The following is a 17,378-nucleotide window of genomic DNA, read 5'->3' on the forward strand; positions in this document are numbered from 1 at the left end:
AAGTTTTCAGTGAGGAACACTGTGCACGATCCTATCTCCATTATAGGGAGAGATATCCTGCTAGATGATGCCAACGCCGTCGGAGAAAACAACTACCATGGAAGCATAAAGGTGGTCTACAATAACGTTCATGTAGTCCACAGCCGTCACAGTGCCTTCGACTACTATCACAGGTGCCATGGGAGCACAGTCGAATTTCGCTCAAATTGTAATACTGCCCCCATCGGCCTGCGTCTGCGGCATACTCAATATCCTTGAGCAGCCGTTCGCCTAGATGACGGCGTATCTAGAAACGACCATCATCATGGTGGGACAAGAAACACGTTTCGTTAAGTCAGGCTATCCGTGCAACCACGACATGATTTTGATGATCATAAACGCACTGCAACCGATCTTGATGGTGTCGTTGTGTCTGCATGGAGGCGCCTAAGAGTTGTCTGCTGTGGAGCCCAGTCTCCAACAGTGTGCACTGAACAGAGTGTTTTATGACACTTGCGCCTTTAAGCAGCATTTCACTCTGTCGTTATATCTTCCACACATCTTCATCTCTCCTAGGTCACAAAGCTGTCAAGCAGCCGATCTTCACGTACTGAGATGAGTCGTGGGCGTCCAACACCTTGTCTCCTACTCGTGGTCTCACAGCACTTCATTCTCTTTTAGCCCGGCAAACGGAGACCAAAAAAGAGTCGGACAGGGGAAAAATCGTGTATTTTGTTTATTTAACCTGAACGGATTAGGGCTGTAAGGCTTCTCTAACACCTGACCCGCATTTCTCACATACCTTACTTTTTTACCTCATAGTTACGTAACGAAAATCAGTTTTAACATAGAAAATGGTATTAAAATGGTTAGAGTAGTCGTAGAGAAAATATGAGTAAATAATACTAAGTAAAAATTAATATAGTTAATACTAGCAATACTTCTATTATTGCTGCTGCTGCCGCTAGTAATGATAATTATTAGTATAATAATAATAGTGACAATATAACCCGGCCATTGTGGGAGAGCGGTTCTAGGCGCTATAGTATGGAACCGCGCGACTTCTACGATCGCAGTTTCGAATCCTGCCTCGGGAATGGATGTGAGTGATGTCCTTAGGTTAGTTAGGTTTAAGTAGTTCTAAGTTCGAGGGGACCGATAACCTCAGAAGTTAAGTCCCATAGTGCTCAGAGCCATTTGAACCATTTGTACAATATAAATAATAATGTTAGAACGGATACAAAAAGAAATTATAGTTGTACAAAATAGATGTTTTCTGATATAGCGAGTTCTGGGAAAAGGAAGAATATTGGGAAATGAGGAAGATTTGGCTGGTAAAAAGGATGTACAGAGTTACGAGTGGTTCTGTGATATGTTAGTAACTGTCTTCTGAAGCTGGAGATGTTATTCAGTTATCTAATGTAATGCGGAAGGTTGTTCCAGAGTCGGGTTCTTGTTACTGGGAAGGACCTCGGGAAAGTGGCTGAACGATGGAGTGGGACAGAAAGGATTTTGCTCTGATGGGAACGGGTATGTCTGCCATGTTGTTCGGACAAAAGCGTCAAGCTAAGGAGGGATATGAGGAACAGTGTACGTTAATAAGACAACAGACGAGGCAGAATATAAGGAAATCTCTGCACCTGTCTGTACGCAGCCAAGATAGAAGTGTATATGTTGGTGAAATATGAGCAAAGAGTCGAAAATCGGCAGATATTACAAACACAGGCATTCATAACGCTTTAGGCGCTGTGAGCTTTGCTGAGAAAGACTTCGCAGAATAACACCTCTGTAATCATTACCTGAGTTAAAGGGTTATTATAATTGAAATTAAACTTTCAAAACGCTGTAGAAGTAACATCACTATTCAGAATGACATCAAATTGCAACGGAATATTATCGGAGAAGGGGGAAAACGTATGATAGAAGAAAAAAGTAGAGTGAAAATTGGTCAATAGATGGTACTGTATGTGTCAGAATATGTAAATGAAAACACCTGTCATGTGCACACCCATTGTAGTTGGTATAAACACATCGGTTATACGGCTTTTCCTCCTTTCGCTGCGACTTTCGCCCTGACTGTCTCAATGCAGGATCGCGCTCTGCTTGTAAAGCAGTATTACAAGAATGATGACTGTGCACACGTCGCTCTGCAGAAGTTCCGGACACTGAAGGATAAAGGCGTTGGTTCGATGGCTGCCGTGGGTCTGGAGAAAATTGATTCGGAAATTCGAAAAGACGGGTTCTTTTGGTGTGCAACCTGGCAGAAGGAGGAAAACAATTCGACGTCAGTGGAAGCAGAGGCCACGGCAGTGCAGAAGGAGAATAGTGGGTGTGTGCAAACGTGTAGTGCACAGAGAATTGCCCGAATATTGGACATACCAGTGAGGACGGTGCATAAAATCGCACGAAACATCCTTCTTTGTATCCATTGAGAATTACCCATGTGCGCGAGTTGCTTCCTGTTGGCCTGCCAGAAAGAGATACCTTCGCTTTAGAATTTTTTGCTCACATGGAAGTGGACAATGATTGGTGTGGACGATTTTGTGGACAGACGAAGCCCAATTTCATCTGACAGGATATGTAAATAAATAGAATTGGCAAATCAAACAGTACCACTTCGTACTGAAAAGGTCACTGTCTGGTGCGAATTTACGGCATCATTTATCATTTACCTGTATCGTCACTGATAAGCACCATGAGTGTCTTTCGAGGAAGCGGTCCGGTGTGGCCGAGCGGTTCTAGGCGCTTCAGTCTGGAACCGAGCGACTGCTACGGTCGCAGGTTCGAATCCTGCCTAGGGCATTGATGTGTGTGATGTCCTTAGGTTAGTTAGGTTTAAGTAATTCTAAGTCTAGGGAACTTTTGACCTCATATGTTAAGTCCCATAGTGCTCAGAGCCATCTCAACCATTGTCTTTTGTCCGCAGCTCGTGGTCGTACGGTAGCGTTCTCGCTTCCCACGCCCGGGTTCGATTCCCGCCGGGGTGAGGGATTTTCTCTGCCTCGTGATGGCTGGGTGTTGTGTGATGTCCTTAGGTTAGTTACGTTTAAGTAGTTCTAACTCTAGGGGACTGATGACCTCAGATGTTAAGTCCCATAGTGCTCAGAGCCATCTGAACCATTTGTCTTTTGCGCAACCACGTCGTTCCAGCTGGATATGTGGATGGGATCATTTTTGTGCAAGATGGCGCACCTCCAAGCTTTGCAAATCCAGTTAAGCAGCTGCTGAAGCGCCATTTCTCTACAGCGTGGCCGTTCCGATCACCTGATCTTAATCCGTGTAACTTCTGGCTGTGGGGCTATCTGAAAGCTGCGTTGAAGGCACACACTGCGCAACACATTCTGAACGTTTCCCCAGAAACACTTCGAACAGTTGTGAAACATGTTGGTTCTCGATTTCAACTTGTTCCAGAAAACGGTGGACACCATATTGAATATATTTTGCGCCAGTCACACGGAAATTAATAATCCGATTTCATTTTGATTGATGTTTTTTATGCGGTTTTTGGCCTCAGGACAATTAAAAACCGATGTGAGTGATGCTTTTTATACGGATTTTCGCCTCACAACAATTAGAAACCGATATGACCGTGCCATGATGGATGGGCTTAGGTAACTAACAATATCTCACCTCTACACCCACGACTACTCAGAAGACTAAAAAATAAAGAATAAAAAATGGAAATATCTATAAATTTATAAATATCACCACTTAATGTTAAATGCCCTTATGTAAAGCTCATTGTAGTTCTGCTCATCGACGGGCAGCCCGTTTTGTATTACCGCAAAACAGGAGACATTGCAACAGATATGATACTCGAACTGGGATGGCTATCATTAAAACAAAGGTGTTTTTCGTTGCAGCAGGACCTCTCATGAAATTTCAATCAGCAACTTTCTCTTCCAAATGCAATAATATTTTGTTGGCGCACCGTTATATAGGAGAATGGTCACTGCTATAAAATAAGGGAAATCAGATCTCGCAAGGAAAGATTTAAGTGTTCATTTTTCTCGTGTACTGTTCGAGAGTGGAACAGTAGAGAAATAGACCTAAGGCGTTGGTAGAGGTGTTCGACCATAATAACAGTAAATATGAAAGTGAATTTAAAAATGATTGTATGTCGAATAAATAACAGAGACACAGATGCTATTAAAGCCTTTATTGCGTTCATGACGCGCTACGGCCATAGCTCATTATCAGATGAGCTGGTGACAAATGACAAAGACAAGTGCAAATAATGATATACAGTACACCGAAACCAAAGAAATGTCATTATATAAATCTCAATTGAAATTAGTCGTTTTGGCGAACGTAAGTACATACCACGTGAGATAATTACATGCACTGACAAGAATGTTGAAAAATGAGCATACGAAGGTCAGTACAGGAGCCGTCATATACAGGACGCAGACCTAACTAGCAGCTGATTACAGTTGCAGTAGTAGGGCACCGTTAACGAAGCCATAACGTAGTCTTGTATCATTAGAGGGCAGCATTTCTGAGAACATGTAAAATAAAAATGTTAATATAAAACAATAAAAGCTCAGTCACCACAAATGCGCAAGAAGGTTATTTGCAAAAACAGTATAACAGCACAAGTCATTCCATTTACAACGACATCATATAGAACCACATTCTGTATGTTTTCTTCACAATTTCAGTAGAGGGCAATACACCCGATACACAGTTAATTAAAATAATTATTTTTCAATGAGACAAAATTATTTAAATTACACACCTCGAAGAAAGTTTTGCGTTATCCCCATTTACAGAGCTCCTGAAGAGAGATGTTGACTGTGGATATTGTATCACAAAGACAGTCCCTTTGACTGTTCAGAAATGTCATTAAACCCGCCCAAAGATGTAAACAACCATGCATGAGCAGCGCCTATTAGACGGAGGGGGTCCGACAGCCAATCAGTTCCAGTCATTCCACCAGGAAGGAGGTACACGGCTCGTGTTGTCTGTAGTTCAACCATGCCTAGACAGTTAATACCATGGTTTGACCGCGTTCGCATTGCTACTTTGTGCCAGGAGAGGAGGGGAATGTAAGTGTCGAGGCGTCTCGTAATGAACCAAGGTGATGTTGTTCGGACATGGAGGAGATACAGAGAAACAGGAACTGTCGATGACATGCCTCGCTATGGCCTTCCGAGGGTTACTACTGCAGTGGATGACCACTACCTACGGTTTATGGCTAGGATGAATATTGACAGCAACGTCACCATGGTGAACAATGCTTTTCGTGCAGCCACAGGACTTCGTGTTAACGATTCAAACTGTGCGCAATAGGCTGCATGATGCGAAACTTCACTCCCGACGTCCATGGCGAGGTTCATCTTTCCAACAACGGCACCATGCAGAGCGGTAAGGATGGGTCTAAAAACATGCTGAATGGACCGCTCAGGATTGCTATCACGTTCTCTTCACCTTCACATCGTGCACATCTTGTGAATGACCTCCTTCAGGATAACGACATCGCTCGGGTAGAGTGGCCAGCATGTTCTCCAAACATGAACCCTATCGAACATGCCTGGGATAGGTTGAAAAGGGTGGTTTACGGACGACGTGACCCACCAACCAATCTGAGGGATCTAGGCCGAATCGCCGTTGAGGAGTGGGACAGTCTGGACCACAGTGCCTTGATGAACTTGTGGATAGTATGCCACGACGAATACAGGCTTGGATCAGTGCAACAGGACGCGCTACGGGGTATTGGAGGTACCGGTGTGTACAGCAATCTGGACCACAGTCTCTGCCGAGCGTTTCTAGGCGCTACAGTCTGGAACCGCGCGACTGCTAGGGTCGCAGGTTCGAATCCTTCCTCGGGCATGGATGTGTGTTATGTCCGTAGGTTAGTTAGGTTTAAGTAGTACTAAGTTCTAGGGGACTGATGACCTCAGAAGTTGAGTCCCATAGTGCTCAGTGTCATTTGAACCACCGCCTCTGAAGGTCTCGATGTATGGTGGTACGACATGCAATGTGTGGTTTTCATGAGCAATAAAAAGTGCGAAAATGATGTTTATGTTGATCTCTATTCCAGTTTTCTGGACAGCTTCCTGAACTCTCGGAACCGAGGTGATGCAAAACTGTTTTTGATGTGTGTAATTCTTTCGCTTTTACCAGCACAGTTGTGCAAGGAAGTCAACAGTAAAGCACAACGCAGTAGTCCAGGTTTCTTAAAAGAAACATACTGTTGCACATCACCTTTACATTTGCGATATGACTTAAGAAAGACAGTTCCATAATAAAATTACATGTGGTCATTAAGAATTCCATAAAACATGAAGAAAATTGGAGAGTGGCCAGATGGAGACTCATATTGTTTTTCCCTTGCCACAAGTAAATTATTGAAAAAAAAAAAACGAAGTACGATTGCTTGAAATCTGCTCATTTATATGCTCTGGGGATAGCTACTTACTGATATAGACATCAGCTTCTTATAAAATGTCCACTACTACACCTTTGTTACCAAAATGCAAAGTAAATAATAAATTCACTCTCATAGCTAATGATACACGCTGTATTAGAGCTGTCTGTCTGAGGAATGATATTTATTATCACAGGAATAAAATATCCGAATCAGTAATTGAGCGGAGTGGTTGGCAAACTGGACTCGTATTCGGAATGATGACGGTTCCAATCCCCTTCTGGACACGAAGAATTAGGTTTCCCCTTACTTGCCTGAAAGCACTTCAGGCAAATACTGGGGAGGCTCCTTTGTAAAGGTAACAGCCAATTTCCTTTACCTTCCCTTCGCAATCCCAAGCCTGTCAAGGGGACATCAAACTAATCTTCCTCCCTTCTTTCTGAAATATTAATCTCCTTTACACTAAGCTGCTCCAAGAACACGATAAAAAGTGGTAAGCATATGTTTAGTAACTTTTTGTACAGATGGTTTCGGGACCTCGGCTGTTTGGCCCAGAATGTCAAAAATACCTTTCAGCCGTCTACATTTCCAGACTGTTATATTACTGAGCAACCAGTTGCGGTGATACGTTACACCATTTTCAGGCACCGTGTCCGACATGTAGGATTTTGACTGGAACAGAGATGGAATCTTCCTGCATGTCAGTCATGGGGCCTGAAGATGGCGTATTATAACGCCGAAACTAGTTGCTCAATGAAATAACAATCTGGAAATTTAGACGACTCAAAGGTGCTTTGATCTGACATTCTATGTTTCGCACGTTTCGACAGTGTGCACGGCCTTCACGTCCATCCGCCGTCCAGTGCCCAGTAGCCTTCCTGCTGCCCCTCCAGTGCATTGTCTGCAGCGTGCAGCGCTAATGCAGCAGTTTTTGCAGTAATTAATCAGTCGCGCGATGAAATGTGACGGCCGACTGACGCCATCGTGCCCGGAGCAATTTGCCGCGCGCCCGTCGCCGGACTGCTGTTTTTGCCGCCAGGGAGAATGTAGCTGTCCCGTCCGGCTGGTCGTAATGGAGTGCGATTTGATTATATTTCCCATAAATATCGGGCGGCGGCTAGATCTGCAGTCGTGCTGTGGCGAGGCTTTACGCTCCGCCCGAAGACAAATGACTGATTTATTAAACACCGTGATTTATTCCTACCTTCCTGACAGAATTTCAAATACGTCAGCGATGTTGAATGAGACGGGAAACTAAAGTCGTCGCTTAAGAAAACAAGCGTACTGTTTGTGAAGGAGCAAGCAAAGAGGGACTAGCTCGCAAAGAATGTAAATCGATCACCATTCTTCATTCAAACCAATAGTTTAGGGTTTCATGAACTGCTGTCTAAGACCACACACACACACACACACACACACACACAGTGTTAGCTTGGGTCCTACTGTTACAGAGCAAAATAAAGATCCTGGACAAAATAACTAGAACACCTCACTTTTATACTCCCTTCTCAAGGTACTGACAGCTACATAGCCGGAAAAAAAGCACCAACGTCAAGGACAAGGACATGTTATTGACAAGTGAGGTCATATGTGGTGCGGCCGCAAGCTCCTTTTCACATTGGATACAACACCAGTATGCGATACAACGAAAACTTTATATCATGCGTGGACAGTACTAAATCTTGACTTTAAGACACTTCAAAAATTGTTCAAATGGCTCTGTGCACTATGGGACTTAAAATCTGTGGACATCAGTCCCCTAGAACTTAGAACTACTTAAACCTAACTAACCTAAAGACATCACACACATCCATGCCCGAGGAACGATTCGAACTTGCGACCGTAGCGCTCTCGCGGTTCCGGACTGAGCGCCTAGAACCGCTAGACCACCGCGGCCGGCTAATACACTTCTTTTCCATACAGGAACCATAATGAAAGTTTGAATTAAGTCAAAGAAATGACTTCATCAACTTTCTACAAGTTCTGATATTGAGGGAGGCCAAGATCTAGCTTTCTGTACCTCAAATATTCATAAAACTTCTCGACTTTTACAAACTGCACCAATTGCCTAATATATCTGCTGGCAGCTCTCAGTATATAGATCGGTGCCTTACTTTAATATTCGACGACCTTCCAAAATTCATCAGTGACATTCGGTGCTCAAAGCCATCATCACATGACAACGACAAACTAAAAAATTTCGTACACATCTTTCTCATAATCCAACATCTCAATATTCGTTTTTTAAGAAACACGCCAACTTTTACAATTACCGGTTTATATTTTCACATCAGAAGTCATACACTACCACAGATGTTCAAAAAATGTTCAAATGTGTGTGAAAGGTCATCAGTCATGTGTGTGAAAGGTAATGAGTCCCTAAGCATACACACTACTTAACCTAAATTATCCTAAGGACAAACACACACTCCCATGCCCGAGGGAGGGCTCGAACCTCCGCCAGGACCAGCCGCACAGTCCATGACTCGGCTAATCCCGCGCGGCTACAGATGTTCGTAGTAGCAAATTTAAATAAGATCTGATCTATCTTAAACATGGCATTTGTCAGTTCCAACATAGCTGTCCTTTACAGCAAAATATTTCAACAATTGTTTTCATTCTTTAATTTGGTTTAAGTCAAAGGCGTTAACACCCGCGAATCTTCTCTCACCCGACGCCTTCGTGCGGAGGGCAACAGCGGACAGCTCACAGTCATTGGCGGTGGCGTCGGAGATGCTGCCGGCTGCAAGTTACGACGCCTTCCCTCGACATGAAACAATACAGACAGAACATCGAGTATGCCAGTCACTTTTAGTTACTACACCCATATAAACACAAATGTTATTCAACGTAGGTCATCACATCGGTATAATATTGTCTCAGATGCCAACTGAGCGGTTGGACATGGACCTTCTTGTCATACTACAGTAATTTATCGTTGTATATGATAACAAATACAGACCACACAGTAAACGCTGGACAGAGAGCAGCTTTTACACACTGTGTATTCCCCTCTGGCGGCAACGCTGCCGTGTATACCCGCATACAAGCGATCATGAAGTTGCCTGCGATAGACTGTCACAAGAATCTTGCGCCTTTATTCCAATTCGGCAATCGTTCTTCCAGGCCTTGGAGAAAGAGTAAATTGTCACTTCATCATGTCCCGTACACATTCAACTGGCAAGAGATTTGTTGAACTTGCTGCCCAGGTCTATTTGTTATTCAGTTGTTCACCAAAATATATGTTCCTTAGCAAATAAGATCAAACAGCTAGAAGGGGAGCTGGAGTCTACAGAGTGCTCAGTTGTTTGTATCACTGAGCATTTGTTCAATGAGGCAGAAAGTAATCAATTAGTACTGCAGTGTTATAATTTACCGTGTGCATACTGTAGGACTTCTATGAAGTGTGGAGGGTGTTGTATTTATGTAAAACAAAATTATCAGTATAAGACCAGAAGTGATTTATGTGTAATCAGTGAAGAGCAACATTTTGAACTGGCGGCAGTTGAAATCAGGGACCAATACAGGTGTAGGAATTTGAATATCTTATGTATATTTAAATCTCCTAGTGTAGGCTTCAACATCTTTTTCTCCAAACTTAATCATGTTCTTGACAAGATATCCACTCCAAAGAACCACATTCTCATATGTGGAGACCTAAATGTAGATAAACTGAATCCTGATTCTACATGGGACTCATTACAAAGTCTTGTTCAAAGTTTCAATCTAGTTACAACGGTTGACAGTGCAACCAGAATGACAAAAAACTCAAAGACAGCTGTTGATCAGGTATTAATAGATTTAGGCAAAGAAAACTGTAAGGTGGTGGTATCAGAGCTAGGATTATCTTATGACTCAGGTCAAATCATTAATATGAAAGTGGCTCCATAAGAAACAAAGAAAATGCATATTTACAAACGAATTTTTTCTAAACAAAATAGACATGAGTTTGCCAAACAGATAGCAGAACAAACATGGGACTCAGTATACTCAGAGGTAGATGCAAAAGAAAAAATCAAAAACTTCATGACTTTGTTTAAATTAAATTTTGAAGAAACATTTCCTAAAGTATTATGTCCGTTATCAACAGCAGGAAAAAACAAGTGGGTCACAAAAGACACCAAAAATCGGCTGAAACATTAAAGTACCTGAGCTCCATTAAACACAGCCAAACTAATCCTGCTTTCTCACTCTTTTATAAAAGATATAGAAGAAAGTATAGGAAAATATTGCTTGCAGCTCATAACTCCAAACTGGTGCTCTCTGCTGAAAACAAAAATTAGTCAGTATGGAAGATTGTGAAGCAGGAAACTGGTACCAGGAAAATGAATCTGTCAAACTTGAAAATCAAAGAGGAAGGGACTCTAATAAAAGACCCAACATATTTGGCAAACTATATAAACGATTATTTTAGTAGCTTAGGAATAAAATTACAGGAACATTTTCTAACAGCCCCTCAGGTCAAAAAGCCAAATAATGGTGTATCACACTCAATGGTGTTATTCCCTACAACACAAGAAGTCTACAAATCAGTCAACAAACTGAAAAACAAAACTCAGCTAGTCTGGATGAAATCCCCATTTTCATAATTAAGGACTGTATCAAGAGCCTACCACCACCTTTAGTTGATATTATAAATCAATCTTTCAAGCAGGGCTCCTTTCCAGACTATTTAAAATGTGCTAAATTACTACCTCTCTTCAAAAAAGGTGATGCAGGAAAAATTGAAAGTTATAGGCCAATTTCTCTACTCTCATGCTTTGCAAAAATATTAGAAACTATTATGAAAGTTAGGCTAATGAATTATTTAAATAAATACCACTTACTGTCTGTTGACCAGTTTGGATTTAGATCAGGGAAAAGCACAGAATCAGCAACAGCACACCTCATAAAGCACATTGTAGAAGTACTAGATAAAGGGAACTACACAACAGGCATATTTCTTGATCTAACTAAAGTGTTTCATACAGTAGACCACAACATATTGTTAAATTAGTTGGATGAACTGGGAATAAGGGGGCTGGAAAAAGTTGTTCCAGTCATATCTAAAAACTAGAAGACAGATAACTTAAATCTCACATATTTCAAGTTGCTCAAACTATATTGTAAAGTATACTTCAGACCCAAATTATCTAAATATAGGTGTCCCACTGGGTAGTGTCCTTGGCCCAATACTATTCCTCATTTCCATAAATGACTTCCCACAGAGCATCAAGTATGGACAAACAATATTGTTTGCGGACGACGCAAATGTTCCAGTCAGTGACAAATCACCAGATGCACTGAACGAAAAAGCCGAACAAACACTAAACAGTGTTTGTGAGTGGACATCCAATAAGAAAACTAACACTAAATTAAAAAAAAAAAATGCTGTTAACTTCTATGTCTGCAAAAAAAAACCACACTATAACAACTTTAAGTTAAACGATGAAAATATAGAATGTGTGGACTACACAAAATTTCTTGGTATGCATGTTGACAGTCAGTTAAAGTGGGAAGAACATATTAAAATTCTTAGTAACAGAATCGCTACTGCATGCTATGCTCTTAGTATTCTGACTGCAATGTGTGATACTAGTGTATATTTTTCTTATATCCACTCTGTTATTACCTATGGAATAATATTCTGGGGAGTCAACAGTAAAAATATTCAAATAGTTCTCAAATTATGGAAAAGAGCAATTCGTATAATAGCCAAGAGTGATAGTAGGGCTTACTGCCTTGAACATTTCCAAAAGCCAGAAATCCTAACTGTCCCCTGTGAATACATTTTCCAAAGTATTATGTATGTAAGAAAAAATATTGACTGCTATATGGAAAATTCTTTAGTACACAGCTATGAAACTAGAAACCAATACAATCTGCATCTAGAGAGGAAAAATAAAGTTAAAACTCAGCAGAGCTTGTTGTACAATGCTGCTAAATTATATAATAAATTACCCCAAAAAATAAAATATATTGACACAAACGGACAGTTCAAAAATAAACTAAATTGTTTTTATTAAATTAAAGTTATTACGCTGTAATGGACTATCTGAATTAAAACATGTAGTGTAATTAAAGCAGCCTGCATTGTAATACATGAGGAAATAATTATAATATGAAATCCAGAATTGTACAGTACTATAAGAAAATTACAAATTACATAAGGATATAAAACTAATTTAAGATACCTCAAAAATGTGTGTAAATACTAATTTTATGTGTATAATTGTAGGTATATTGTATTGTATATGATTCTGCTGACGAAATCCACACAATGTAATTTGTTGCATGGATTAATAAAGAAATCAATCAATCAATCAGTCAATCAGTGCGTTGAGTCACGGCAGCAGTACGCAGGCGTGCACGCACACCACTGAATAAGCACATCACTTGCTTGCAGTTGATATAACAGCATCACGACAGTATTGAGCTGCACAACGTAGTGGGCAATGGTTACTTTAGGACATTTGGGAGTAACTTCCATTGTACTGGAGGGAGCTATGGGGGGTAAAAACTGTAGACGGATAGAGATTGGAGTACATCCAGCAAATAACTGAGGATGTAGGCTGCAATTGCTAAAAATAAATAAAATATAAAAACGTACTTGTTTGGTAAGTGGACCTCGAGGACACGGTCGATGTAAAATACTGAGTAGTCAAGAGATTTTTCAGTGCAAAATGAGAAATAATTATGGCGCTTGCTTAAGATGTTATGAAAACTAATTTTATAGATGGTCTTTTCAAAGTCAAATAACGCTTTTTAAACTCTCCTCTCCTCTCCTCTGTTCAGATCATGCAGTAATGAAGTCCACAACTGCTATTTCAGCCTTTGACCATTTTCAAGTGGCACTCTGAAGCATCATATTCCGCTTGAAAACAGCCGAATGTCACAACGGTAATCGTAGATTATTTATTTATCAAGTCTACGATTGCTATGGCCTTCTAAAACCTTCTCACAAAAATGAAATCTATGATACTCTGCCAGATAAAAATGCGACACCATCAAGGAGCATATTTAGCGGCACCAGGGTGTAACATATAAGTACGGAGGAATCGTAGTACGAGTAGTGATTCATTTGTAAGGTTATGGTTAGGTGGTTTCTTATTCTATGACTGAACACAGCTGTGTAAGCTGTAATGACGTTGTTTAATATTGCAATTTGGTTACGGAAACACACGCTTTTACGCAGTTTACAATGTGACAATGTTAATACAGTTGTCAAAATGATGCATCTTGTCCTCTGAAAGTGAACTAATCCTAAACACAACAGTATTAAATCTTAATTCTCAGTAAGTTAAATAATCCTAAACACAACAATATTAAATTTTAACTAGAAGTTTCTTTATAAAATTGGTCTTACGACTAAGTTATGCTGCTGGCCATCCGATTCCGGTTCAAAGTTCGGTGCTATTTTATGTTTGTAAAGTTTCTTACATAACTTAAGGGAGTAGAGGTTAGAATAAAATAGATAATGATATCATGTAATATAGAGAATAAGTAAGGACGTTTTATAACTTTACGAAAAGTGTCATTAATTCTATCCAAAAATTGTTTTTTTATCGCTATTTTTACTTATATATTATTATCTCCCCCTTTTGTTTAATTCTTCCTTAAGATAAAGGTCATGGTTTTCTCATCTTCATCACGATGGATAGTAAAAGTGAAGTTGATGGTGATGATGGTTCGTAAGTTATTATTTCTGTGACTACCAGTATATTACGTTATTTTGAAAAATTCGCACCTTGACTCCGACTCCAGCGTCCTCAGCAATGTCTTGTTTTTGGCGTTATCTGTAACAGAACTTCAAAAACACAGTTTATCTACCTTCTTTATTCTTTCCCTTTTCAAAAATTTTCTCTATTGTTCTATTGTGTTGCTTTAAAGTTTAAAACTTTCTTTTCTCAGTTGTGCTTATCCCTATCTCCTTTTTCTCGACAGTTAACTTTTATATTCCTTTCTTCCCCCATCATACTCTTCCTCATTGAAATATTTTCCGGGTTAATCTTACTTCCTACTGTTTACCTCCTTCAACGAAATAACATGTTTCTTGCTTAGCTTAATAATTCAATTCTCTTTCCTGATTATCACCTCCTAACAGCTTCTTATATTTATTTCCCTCATATCTTCATTTTAATATCAGTCTGTGGTATCTTCCACAAATTATATATGATCACATATTCCCCCCAAAATATCTCCTCAATTATTTGTCCACCGTCCTCGACAGAACAAATTAGAAATGACTATCTCCTCCTCAGCTATTTATCTATTCCATTCCTACGTCTTCACTTCCTTTCGTCCACAAAAATCTACTTCCTCCTCCTTCACACTACATCTTTAAGAGAGAAACTACTACTACTTCGTCAAACTCTCCACATGCTGATCTCTATCTTCCTCCTTATTTTCTACTCTTTCCCCAGAACACATTTCGTTTGCAGAGGAGTTACTTTAGTTCCTACTTTCCTGTATTTCATCATCATTTTCCTTTTACATTCCTACCAACTAAATTTTATTTAGTTACCTGAGATAAGTACTAGTCAAATATTTTATGTGTGTGCATTTTGTTATCTTTCCTTAATTTTTGGACATTTAATGTAACTAAATTCTCGTGTGGAGTTACTTTTTTGTTTGTTTAGCCTTTATATAATTTTAAATGACTCACATGGTGCAAACCTATGGTACATTATCCTCTTGGCATACTACTTCTCTCTCCGTTTCATATAAATGAGCTACATCTTTTACAATTTGGTTATCATCAGTTTTTGTTCTACTGTCTATAACTCCTGTTCCTCATCGTCGGTCGATTCACAGTCAACTAAATCCCAGCATGCTGGTGTTTGTATCCGATATCCCCTAAACCTACTCCTTCGCCTTGCTGATCAAAACTAAGTCTATTTACATGTTTAATTCATATAGTTAACTTCATTATTCGACTGAATCACTTGTGACTGGTCTTCGTACCGTTCATCTCGTCAATTCTGTCTTTTATCTGGGTTTGGTGGCCTCAATTCGACTTCCTGTACGGGTTCATTTCGCATGTTTTGTCCTGCTGAAGCTTGATTTTCCCAACCTTTCTGCGTTGTGGCCATTCTGTTTCCACATGAATAACTTATATTTTGTAGTTGTAAACCTCTAAACCTTCCGGCTTCGTTTACACGGGGATTATATCTCGGATCATAGTTACCACCGTTGTTTCTAGGACCAAATCCACTATTGTAATTCCGCGGCCCACCAAAACCATAATTATTGTTCGTCCTCTGTGCGTTTCCAAAACCATAGTTATTATTGTTATCCCATGGGCGATTACCACTCCTTCCAAAGCGATTACCTTTTCCTACGTTATCATTGCCATTATTATTATTATAAAGCCTGACCGGTTGCTGTTATTCCGCCTACCATTGTTTTCTCTGACTGCACGTTGTTTCTTTGCGTCATCTTCACTGAAAATGAATTCACGTTCTATTAACTTTACTTTACATGCTTGTATATTATCTCCTGCGATACCAACCAATGACTGCTCCTAACGTAACGGTAACTTCATTGTGCACATTCGTATTAGTTCCCCATCACTGTATGGATTATCCAGACACTGATTCTTTTTGTCATTGCTTCGAAAAATCTAAGCGGTTTCCTTTCTCCTGAATTTTCGAATAACTCTTTCTGAAACAATTCATACTTCATTCTATTTTGGATTTCCGTGGACCAGTATCGCCCCAAGAATGCGGATTTAAATTACTCATATGACTGACAGTTTGCAGCTACTCTTTGCATGGTTTCCGCTATTGCGGCATCCATATGCCCACAAATGAAGCCAATTTTATGTCTAAGTGGGGAATGCTCTGGTAAACCGATCTGCAATTGATTTATAAACGTGCATGGGTATACGCCGTTCCACTTTCTTTGTAATGTTGGAATTTCCTGACTGTTAAAAAGTGACCATTGTCAAATATGTCTATTCCACCATAAAGCGTTTGTGTTTTCTCAACATTATTCGTTCCCTTCAACTGTGTCATGTTTTCTCGCGTTCGTTCTAACATGTTTGAGTCCTGAGATGAGAGATTTACGTATCATTTTGCATCGTATCTACGCAGTGGTGTACAGTTATCTAAACCTTACCGTTCCTCATGTATCGGACTGAAAGATTCTTTCAAATTTCCCGTCACTCATTCAGTGTTTTGCCTTCCTTTTTGATTCATATTGACTTGCTGTCTATAACCTGTTGTACTGTCACTTGTAAATTGCGGAACTGGTCACAAGTGTGGCCGTAACTTGCTGTGCTTTCGCGTCACTCGCTTACGTTCCGCGGGTCGGCTGCCGCTCTGTAGGCAAGCGCGCGTTTACCGTTTCTCGCTTCATTGTCAGCTGTGACCGCACATTACCTGCTTCGCTCACCTATGTTAACTGTTGTTTTCCTATTTGCTTCTGTTTGGTTTCGGTAATTATTGACGCAACTTCTTGTGGATATACGACTGGAATTTCAAGACTTTTTGTGTTTCCGCTACTGCTACGGGAGATCGCACAACTGACTTGTTTGCTTCTGGATTTCTGTCCATCACTATGTCAGATGATACTACCGATTCCTTGCCTCATTACTACTTTTTGTACGGCTCTCGATACATTGTTTCAGTTCTATAGGAAACTGTCCTTACTGTTTCTAATTTTTCGAGACTATGTTTTCAACGCGTGTGTCGAATCTCTTTAATGCGGCTCGCGGGGCACGTTTTCTGACATTGAGCTCTTCCACGATTTGTTGCTCCTTTCCGGACGTCTTACGTGCTATATTGTTAACTCTTTGGTTAACATTAGACACTGCATCCTGCACCTGGTCAACGTCAAAACGCATCTTTTTCTGGTCAGCCATTAACAATCGTATAAGCTCGCGCGAGTCTCTCGCCTCTCTCCGGATTTCACTTCATTGGCTTCTGTTCGTAGTTTTTGTTGATCTTTGAGGACTTTTTCGAATCCAGCAAATTTTCAAATTGGAGACCATTCAAGACAGCATTTGTCTTTATTTTTAACTTTGCCGTTTCGGTTTTCAAATCTGTTA

Source organism: Schistocerca gregaria, chromosome 8, assembly GCF_023897955.1.
Source record: "Schistocerca gregaria isolate iqSchGreg1 chromosome 8, iqSchGreg1.2, whole genome shotgun sequence".
Taxonomy (NCBI): Eukaryota; Metazoa; Arthropoda; class Insecta; order Orthoptera; family Acrididae; genus Schistocerca; species Schistocerca gregaria.